Source organism: Tenrec ecaudatus, chromosome 6 (genome assembly GCF_050624435.1).
Source record: "Tenrec ecaudatus isolate mTenEca1 chromosome 6, mTenEca1.hap1, whole genome shotgun sequence".
NCBI classification, from domain to species: domain Eukaryota; kingdom Metazoa; phylum Chordata; class Mammalia; order Afrosoricida; family Tenrecidae; genus Tenrec; species Tenrec ecaudatus.
Genome location: NC_134535.1, coordinates 115279067 through 115288408, shown reverse-complemented (window position 1 = coordinate 115288408; position 9342 = coordinate 115279067). Strand labels below are relative to the sequence as shown.

Here is a 9342-nt window from a genome sequence, read left to right as displayed (position 1 = left end):
AATCTTCTCTTCATCTGGTCAGGTTCTGGTCAACTCAATATGAGCTGCCTCACTTAGCTTCACCAGGGTTCCCATTGGTCACCTTACCTTAGATTATGGCCTGATCACAAATTCTTGACAACCCCAGATCCCTTGCGCTAGGTGGTACCATAGACTCAGGTTCCACACATACTATAAACTTCAGCTAACCTGCTCTCATCATCAACTCTTAATTTCTGTAAACCAGGTCTATGGGTGTCAGTGGTCAGACTCCACTCATCTCTTTATTGCTGTATTTCTCCTACTTCCACTTAACAAGTGGATCTAGGTGATCTTCTAGCAAGCATTTCAGCCTGCCCACAGCTCCTATAATGCTAGTCCTGGAAAGGAGTTTTCTTCATGGTTTCAGATTTTTCCCCAGCTTCTGACAAAAAGCACTAATTAAATATTCAAAAATCCAAAGAGTCCCCCCCACCCCCAATCTGGCCACAGTGCCCTAGGCAAGTCTCTTCACCTTCCAATGTCCTGAGCATTCAAGACACTGGGTGGGGCTTATCTTTTCAGAGCCTTCTTTGCAGGCATGTCCTAAACTCATTTAATGATCGAATTTTGATGGCTGAAGATAAGTGGGATTACAAGCTCTCTATTTTCATAGCTCCCAGTAATCATTTCTATCAATTATGTCAACAATAAGCAGAAGAAATCAGTATAAGCAAAGTAGAATCAGATCCTAAATTCAATTCTAAAAACAATCAAGTTCAACCCTTATTTACTTTATCTTAATCATTATCTAAACTATTTCACTGATACAAAATATGGCCTTAGGTCTCTGGCTGCTTCAAGCCAGGGCCAGGCCTTCTGTCAGCCATTTTGACCTGTTAGCCATTTTCATAAGCAGCATGGTCTCTGAGAAATTCAAGGGATGATTTTGTTCCCTGAGCTCAAAATATACATTGATCACATTCATTTTAATCATTTCACACAAGAATAACCAAAAACAACAACCAAAGAAAATAATCAAAACTTTAACTTCCACATTCTTTCCAGTAAACTTCAAGGCCATATCTCACCCCTGGGTAGTCAAAGAAGAAAGCGTTCCATGAGGCAGAGGTCAAACAAGCATCCACTCTCATCTTTATGATTTGTTTTTCTAGTGCCCCACTCCCAAGGTACCACAATGTGTTCATCTAGGTAGACTAGAGAAATAAATCCAGGGAGACTCATATGTGTGTAAGAAAGAGCTTTATAACTTTGGGACATTAAAACAGGCTTAGAAAAATGACTGGGTAGAAAATATTATTTTATTCACTTTGTTCCTAGCCTACATTTTAAAAAAGGAAAAAAAGAAAGAGCTTTATATAAAAGATCAATTGTATATTGAGAAAATGTCCCAGCCCAGTCTAGATACAGCCAATAATTCAATATTAGCCCAAATGTCAGAGACCAATCTATAAATTCCTCTTCAGACTCATGCAACACATGCAATGACGCCAAATGCAGGATCACAGGCCAGTGGGTGGAAAGACTTGTGGATCAGTTTATGTAGCCATCACACCTCCTTTTCCCCAAACAATTCTATTAGAAATAAGTGAAAGTTCTTCTGCAGAAACCAGAGTATATTTTTCTCTCCTTGGTATAGTGGCATCATAAACAGCACGGCTGGGAGGTTTGACAAGAAGGTACTGTTACTCTCAAATAGGGATGGAGAGTGGGGTGGATTTTATCAAAATCTCTGTGGCGAGAATAAATATATGTGTGTAAATACATACACACAATCTAAGAGTGTAAGTATACCTATCAATATATTTTGATCAGCACATACCATGTAATTAATGTATACACTATGTAAAACTGTCCACGATTATATATAAATCAATAATATAATATATATTTCATAGGACATGAAATCATATGAGATAGTTAATGTTTATTGTGCCAACCTGGCCGATAAACACATATGGGATTAATTGAAGGGCATAGAGATAAATGACTTGGTGATCCTCGCCTTTCCAGTTCTTGGGTCTCTTGCTTTGTGATGGTAGGACAAGGGTATTGCTGCCTTAGCCAGTTCCCTGCTTCAGTTGGCAAGCTCACTTCCTGCAAGATATCCCTGAGGAGATGCCACATGGACCTACCCCAATGCAGCCCTGGATTCTGGAGCAGCCATGTGGAGACCCCTGCCAGCACTGAGGTGCTTACACGTTCACTGACTTGGCATTCCTCCTGCAGTAGGTGTCATTGTGTGTGTTTTGTTAGATTGAGGAGGACTTTTTAGATTGGTGTCAGACATATGGACTAATGTTGGACTTGTGGGCTTGGGCAGCACTGGGTTAGGATGCTTTCTTAATGTACACTTACTCTTTATAGAAAGCTCTCTCATACATACATGGGTTTCTGTGAGTTTGTTTCCCTAGTTTACCCAGACTAGCACAATACATATAAATTAGAATCTTTGTGGATGCTGGCCATCTATAGGATAGACTGAAACCTGGCTGGACCTGGGAAGGATGAGGCTTATGAGATTTTCATGCATTTCGAAAGGTCTTAGAAAGGAAAGTTGAGAAATTCCTGTCTCAACAGTGTCAGAAGCAGGAGTCTCTCTGCATTGAATTCCCAGGCACTTATTCTACCGGGGTACTAAAATAATTAGGACCTGGCAGAAAGACTTATCAGAAACAAAATACAAATGAGAATGCAGTAAAATGAAGAATGGCAAGGGAATCTTACAAAGTCAGATTTATCCTTGTCCTGTGGTGTGGTGCTGTAAATGTCATGCATCAACCCATTCTTCCCTGGAAGTCATGCTGCCTTGGAAACTAAATGTTGACCAGAAAGCCTCTGCTGGTTTTCTCTGAAGAAGCACAGCCACAGGCTCGCAGCTTACCGCGTCCTTGAGGGACGCTGCCTGTGCCACACTCTGGGGGCTTTCAAGAGGCTATGATGCTGGAAGCATAGTCAACCCTCCATGGGAACACCCACGGGATCCAGGGTTCACAGGGACTTCCAGCCGAAGAAGGGAATAGTCGTTATGTATTGGTTGACAATCAACGGAAGAAAATGCTGTTCAGTTCTCACTTGGATCTAAAATTAATGCTCAGAAACCAGTGGTCATGAATAAAATTTTAAAATCTAGACACAGTAACTGGATCAATGGTTCCTTGGGGATATGAAAGAGGAAGGGAGGTTGGGGGATGGGGGAAGGGCAGTGATGAGGGGCTAATACTGATGAGTACCACAATGAAGAAAATGTTCTTAAACTTATTGTGGTGATGATTGTACAACTCTTCTTGAAGTGATTCAACTATTGAATTGTATGATATGTGAATTACATGCCAATAAAACTGTTGAACATTTAAAAAAATCAAAAGCACTGGGAAAATCATACAAGATTTACAAAGTGTTACAGTCAAAAGATGTCACTTTCAGGACTTTTTCCCATCAACAGTTACAGTCGTGGAAGCGCACAGGGACAGTTCTACTCTGTCCTATAGGCTCGCTAGGAGCAGCATTGACTCTATAGCAGTGAGATTGGTTTCCTGGCAGACTAGGAACAGACTAGAAAGAAGGACGACTTGATCCATCTATGAAGGTAGCCATTGAAACCTTATGAAGAGCAGTGTAACATTGGGATTTTCTACTCCTATGAAGAATTATAGTCTCGGAAACTCACGGGGGGCAGTCCTCCCCTGAATTATGGGGTCACTATGAGCTTTATTGACTTGATGGCAGTGAGTTTGGTTTGGGGTTTTTGACCTACCTAGTCCAACGCGTACTTGATTCCATGTCAAGAAGGCCATGCAGAGAGAAAGATATGGAATTTCTGGTGCCCAAAGTATTCATCTTCAATGCAGAGAGACTCAATCCTAGGACATTCTGCAGGAATTCTATGAACCACTCACTATCAGTAAACATGCACAAACCAAGTTTAAAAACATCCCCCCCCCCCCAATTGGGTAGTTGCATTACACTGCCTCTTCATGGAGGCTGATGGTGGGAAGTGAGACGATTTGACTTGGGAGTCTCTACCACTCATTTCAAAATAGCAGCACAAGAATCCTCTGATCATCTCCCCCCTGCCAGCCTGAAATGTCAGCCCTGTGGGAAGCTGATAGGTGCTCCTGCTACCAACGGCAGCAGCACCTCTACATTCGTATTTTTCAAAGCACTTCATTCACTATATATTCTATGTAAACTGTGGGATTTGACAAGGAGGAGTTGTCGAAGGCAGACTACTGGGAAGGCTCTCTGTTGGGTTGAATTTGGCACCAATCGCTCATACTTGACAGCTCAAGTACAAGATGGTGGATGAGCTATCGGACTTATGAGCCTCCTCAGTCAGCAAGCGCAGGCCCTAAGTCACATTTAATTCAGAAAGGCTGACAGCCTTGTATAAAATGTGAGCAGCAACATGGAGAGATAGGGGCTGTGTGCGAGAGGAGGCCATGGAAGTTATTCCCTCTTACTGTGATTTTGGAAAATATGAATCAGAACACTCTAAATGAAGATGCACCTTGAAGCTATCTGCATGAGCAATTTAAAGAAAATAGTCCAGACTTTATGCAGGAGTAACATGACTTTTAATAGCTTAAAAACTAAGAGAGGCTCGATGGAAAATCAGAAGGTACCCAAAGTTTGTCTTGTTTTAAAGTAAAGAATGCATATCTATATTTCAGTGTAAATAAAAACCCCCCAAAGAGAAAGCAAAGTAAACGATGAACGTTGATTGTTGTAGTGACTAGAATGCTGGCTTTGAAAAATACCAGGGTGTGAGTTTGAGCTCTTTCTGGATGCCTACATAACGACAAAGCTTCTAACCTCCCAGGTTCTAACCTATATTTAAGTCTAAGTTCCCTGGTGAGCAGGGTAAACACCTTTGACTACTGACCCAAAGATCGGGGTTTGAGTTCACCCAGATGTGCTCCTGAAGAAAGTAAGAGTGGTCTGTTTGTAAACAACCATAATTAAAAATCCTGTAGAGCACAATTCTCCCCATATCATCTAGAAATGGATCGATCACCTAGTCCTTCTGACACACATGGGCCCCTATATCAACTCCATGACAATTGCTTAGGTTTTTTAAATTCTAAAATGGGAATGTTAGTATTTTAAGTATGTATAACCTTTTGCCACAATCATATGTGTGACAAACTACCCCATATCTCAGGATTTTAAAACAAGGAACTTTTATTTAGCAAAGGATTCTGCAAGGATTAGCTTCTCTCGGTTTGGTTTGTTTATATGTCTGCTGTAAGCTACAGGTTAGCCAGGCAGTTCTCCTGGATATGTGTCTGGATGGCCTCACATGTGTGGGCATTGGCTGGCACTGGGCTGTTTCAGAACTGCTTCAACTGGAATTATGAGGCCATTCAACTCTGATCTATCTGTCTCTACTCCAGTCTAGGGGTCAGTAAACATGGCCTGTGAACCAAATGCAGTCCATAGTCAGCTGTAATAAATAACATTTTTCTGGAACACAGATGAACTCATTTGCTTACACGTTGCTTCTTTTACATCTGTAAATGTTGGTGTGGTCATTGTTGAAGACATATACAGCAAGATGTATCCCAGATCTGCAATTTCTACATGCACAGTTCAGTGACACTGATTACCTTCTGTCATAGTATAAACATACTCGCCCCTCTTTTTCTGGATTCTCCATCCACTGTTGAGATACACTCACTTCCCTTCTTAGCCTTCTAGTCAACTTTTCAGGTTGCTTCTGTCAGTTTGATCCAATAAAGATATTTCTTTAAAAGGGCACAGTGCTCAAGGCCTCGGCATTCTTTACTAATTAACTAAACTTGTTTGGCCTATAGAAGGCTTGTTTACTTTTTTTCCTATGGCTGCTCTTGTGACTCAGTAATAGAGTAGTTGCAGTAGAGACTGCATGGTCCACGACACACAAATGTTTATTCTCTCATCTTTTAAAGAAAATGCTTGCTGACTTTTGCTCGCGTGGAGCCGTCTGCTCATGTTCTCAGAGCCATGGCAAAAGAAGAAGAAAGGAATCAGGTAGGTGAAGACAGCTTTTCAAGACTGCATCTATCACGTCTACCAAACTTTCATCGTCATGTTCCATGTTTGACTTTGAAGTATTGGGAAATATAGTCTCATCAGAAAGAAACTGCAGAGTCACAGGGCACGTGGGCATAGATGCACCACAGATGCTAATGGATTGAATGTGTCTCTCAAAATAACGTGTTGTAAATCCTCACACCTGTACCTGTGCAGCTAGAATGCTCCTTCGGATCGAGGGTGGTGAGACTAAGCCTCACCTACTCTGGAGTTGCTATTTGGAGACACAAGACCCTGGAAAAGGACATCATACTTTGTAAAGTAGAAGCTCAATGACAAACAGGAAGCCCCTGCACAAGATGGACCGACATAGAGGCTGCAACAATGGGCTCAATCATAGCAACTGTGACTAAGCACAGGGCTAAGCAGTGCTCTCTGCTGGCTGCAGCACATGCAGTACATGGGTTCAGGATGATTTGCAATTGAAGGGTGGGTACCTACAAACAGATCTGTGATTATAGTCTCCTTCGGGAACAGGGCTTTCTTTGTTATGATAACGAGGTGACATTAGCATAGCATGCAGCTTAGATTGTTCTCTTCTGAGATTCAAAAGAGCAGAGTGAGCAAGCAGCAAGGAAGCAGAAATGAGGGAAGAGAGAAGCCACACCACATTAGGTCTCTGAGAAACCAAGACATAGATGAGCAAAAGAGACGAGAACCTTTCCTTAGAACATGTGCCCCAATGAAAGCTTCTAGTGGAGCCCTGGTGGTATAGTACTTACTCATTGGGTTGCGATCCCGGAGGTAATCAGTTCAAACCTCTCAGCCTCTCCACAGAAGAAAGATGGGGCTTTCTACTCTCATAAAGAGCTACGGTCTCAGAAACTCACAGAGGCAGTTCTACCCTGTTTTATAGGGTCACTATAGTTGGCAATGACTCGATGGCAGTGAGAGAAATAGAGCCTTCTAAAATGGGTTGAAAATAGATTAAAGCTACCCGCTTGTGATATTTATGTTATCGGCACCCTAGATAACTCAGGGCACAATACTTTGAGTGCTTTGTGAAATCAATCTTCCACATCTGCTCGCCTCATGGTGCTGCTATGAGGCTTAGTTCATACACATGTAAAAAGCATTTCAGAAACGCTGCAGCATTATGCATTTACAATGAGATTCACTCTAATGTCTCATGCTTTTATTAGTGTCATGGTAATCTGTGATATACCCAGTAAAACAGCCATACTTATAACTAAGTAAAAATGTCGTGTTAGGTGTACGACTTGGCCTTCTTTCTCTCATTTGCAGTGTGTTGTCTTAGGGAGACAGATGGGACGAGGAACAAATATTTGGATAGCTACATCCCCTTTCTAATCAAGTTGTTCACAGACTGTGCCCAGTCTGTTAACTTGTACTCATCATCTGCACCCTGCTCTCAGACAGGCGTTTCATTAAAACATAATCAATTTCTGACTATTGGGGTATTTAATGGAGATAATAGAATATTACTAGCCTGTACATAAAATTTTTGTATTATTATTTTCTGGAATAATTGTGCATTTTCATTCTATGGACTGTAGTCAAGAAAATAATGCTATGCTCAATCTTTGTCAAGATCATAAAATCCAAACATGATAACTAGTGGAATCTAATTAATATTTTGTTTATTGCTCATTTTTTTTCATGACAATATAATTAGAGGTGAGAGTCAAGACTTGGTTTTAATCACAGGCTTGCCAGTAACTTGTCACCAATTATGTTACCTACTTTCCATTTCTTTACATTCAAAACCAAGAGATAGGATTAGAAAAAAATTAAATACTCTAACTACAAATCATCTTTGTTCTAGATCTAGAAGCATGTGTTGGTCTTCTTTATTTAGTGATACAATATGAAAAGCATGGGAGTAATTGTAATAGAAATCTTGTAGCATCTATTAATGAGGTCAATGCTAAATTTATGAGTTAAATAGCATTTTGTAGGCTTAATGTCTAATATGCATAATACTAGTCTTTAAATTAATTTGCCCTGAATCACCAATGAGATGTTAGGAACACCGCATTAAAATATTTTAGTATTGAATTACTCCAATTTTTAAGTTGTCCTTCCATTAATTTTTCATCAGGTTTAAATGTGCTATCACTTGAGTAGACTAGTCACTAGTAATGATGCTTGTTTGTAGTACAAATAGTATGCCCAAAAGTAATAAATATGATAGTGGTTTTGTTTATTTGTTTGTTGTTTTTTCCTAGATCCATTGGGGTCGTGGAATGTTTAGTCTAAGAGTTAGGTAGATTCTACTTAGCTCAGACATCTATGCAAAAAATAAAATAAAATAGCAGGGCATGTTGAAGTCATTATTTATCTATTTTTTAGTGCAAATAAATTTATTGAGGGTATGCTATGTGCCAGGCACTGTTCTAGGTGCTGGTATGATCAGTGAAAACAGGCCAAGTCCCTGCTTGGTAGAATTTGCAGTCCATTGGATATTCTTTAACTTAGGGCTTACAAAGACAATAAAAATGATTCATTGAAATGTCTGAACCTATATGTTCATAATTATTTATACAAGGTGTCAAGTTTATCCCATGGGCCAAAACTGGCCCACTGCTTGTTTTTATATGATCTGTGAACTAAAAATAATTTTTACTGATGAGTATTTGCAATTAATTTAATGATTAGATATATAAGTTTTGAAAACCAATTAAGCAAATTGTTATCACTCCCACAATTACTTCCACTCATGTTGCTCCAAAAATACCCAAACTCATTGCTATCAAGTCAATGGTGACCTATAGTGACCCACTGTCGGTTCCCCATACTGTAACTGAGTACTGGAGTAGAAAGCCCATTCTTTCTCCCACAGGGGTGCTGGAGGTTTCAAACTGCCAACCATGCAGTTCACAGCCCAACTCGTAAGCACTACACCAGCAGCGCTCCTCTCCAAGTCTTACTAGTGGACTGGTATCAGTTTTTTTTATTATTCTATTTTCAATCTCATCAATTAAAATACGTAGAAACTCTTGTTCTCTCTTGTTATATAGTTCCATAATACTCACTGCCACTGAGTTGATGCCAACTCACAACAACTGTATAGGACTTGTTGAACTACCCCTGTGAGTTTCCGAGACTACAACTCTTTATGGGAATAGAAAGACATGTCTTTCTCCTGAGAGTAGCTGGCAATTTCAACCTGTTTACCTTGAAATTAGGAGCCCAACCCATGGCCACTATGCCAACAGAGCTTTTTACCTAATAGTGGGTAAGAGCAACAACATTGCTACCAGAGTCTTATTGCCTATATGCATGGGCTTATTCCAAACAAAATCTTTCCGACTTGTCTCTGCAGTC

At 40.3% G+C, this 9342-nt stretch overlaps 1 pseudogene; it reads left to right on the top strand.

Annotated features, from left to right (window-relative positions):
* The first annotated feature begins 1151 nt into the window (after nt 1-1151).
* Nucleotides 1152-1308, top strand: LOC142452150 (small nucleolar RNA SNORA36 family; annotated as a pseudogene).
* The last annotated feature ends 8034 nt before the right edge of the window (nt 1309-9342 follow it).